The following is a 1,305-nucleotide window of genomic DNA, read 5'->3' as shown; positions in this document are numbered from 1 at the left end:
AAAGTTAAACATATTTCACAAAACAAAACTATAGTGAACATAACATGTTCCCAGTGGCATTGGATTTAAAAATTTAAACAATGTATTTGCTTGATAAACAAATATTATATGATAACTACAGAACTTCCTGACCCATTACAGATAACCATGTGTGGAAACAAAAATTCACTTTATCATTTAATACTTACACAAAATTCCAACAGATAATCTCATTCTTATCTCCTTTCTTTCCTGAGAGATCTTATAGCAAACTACAAGCTTAGACTATCACTATCTCATCCTGCAAAAAAGAAAAAAAAATAACAAATCTACTTTAATTTATACCTAGAGTCACAATTATGTCCCAGTCACACTTAAGGTTTTCTAACTATTAATAAGAGTAAAATATAAAAAAAACATCAATCATGAATAATAGCATGAAAATGGATATTTATAAGTTCTGCATTTAAGTTACTGTGATGACTTAGAACAAGGTAATATGGCATTAAATGAGTCTCAAGGCTACCACTGGAAAATGTTTGTTTGTGCACTGTATTAAAAAAACTAAATTAAGTAGTCTAACCATAAAAAAATATATATATATATACACAATGCTATTATTAACAATATTCATAACCAAATAAGTATTCTAAATCTGGGATTAACTATAGGTAATCCAATGCCATATACAAATATACAAGAGAAACTTTCTTGTGAGGTATTTCCTCTTTCACACAAAAGATATGCATAACCTACAATAAAACATTATACTTTGAAGTACCCAAGATACTTCACTTCAGCTATATGTTTTAAATAAAGCTGTAACTACAAAATGCCCTAATAATGGAAAACTAAAAATTACTGAACTTACACAGCAAGAGGTCATGTTGGTGTTCAACACTGCCATTGTTATGTCTCGCAATGGATACAACTGCAGCCTTCTCAGTCTAGTTTGACAAGGAAGCTCCAAATCTTGAATGTGATGAATACCGCCCATACAATTCCTTCATTAAGTGACACTGGAAGAGAAGACCTTGGTGTTGCAAACAATGTTTCTCAGACCAAATCATTTTGGCATTTATTTTTTTGCCTCATATCTCTGATATTCATTAAAATGAAAATTTCTCCATATTTTTTAAAGAAACCATAGATGGCAATTATACCTGCAAATAAAACATAAAGAAAGTATAGTTTTACAACGAATATAGAAGAAATGTCTCTTCTATTATTACTCACCCATCATTATAATATAAGTATAAAAATAGGACTACACAAAGGCAAATAAAATATTATAATGGTGATAAAGAATACATAAAAACAACCCTG

General features: G+C 29.3%; 1 protein-coding gene across 2 annotated transcripts in view; it reads right to left on the bottom strand.

Moving 5' to 3' along the window:
- LOC119585211 (tonsoku-like protein) overlaps positions 1–1,305 on the bottom strand; it is a 9,557-nt gene that overhangs the window by 6,525 nt on the left and 1,727 nt on the right. For both annotated transcript variants that reach the window (XM_037933863.1, XM_037933864.1), the window contains exons 2-3: positions 851–998; positions 189–280 (exon numbers count right to left, since the gene is read on the bottom strand). The gene's annotated coding sequence lies outside the window, so the exon portion shown is untranslated. The remainder of the gene's footprint in view (positions 1–188; positions 281–850; positions 999–1,305) is intronic.

Source organism: Penaeus monodon, chromosome 19, assembly GCF_015228065.2.
Source record: "Penaeus monodon isolate SGIC_2016 chromosome 19, NSTDA_Pmon_1, whole genome shotgun sequence".
Classification (NCBI taxonomy): Eukaryota; Metazoa; Arthropoda; class Malacostraca; order Decapoda; family Penaeidae; genus Penaeus; species Penaeus monodon.
Note: the sequence above shows the minus strand (reverse complement) of the source record. Positions and strands in the feature narration are given on the sequence as shown.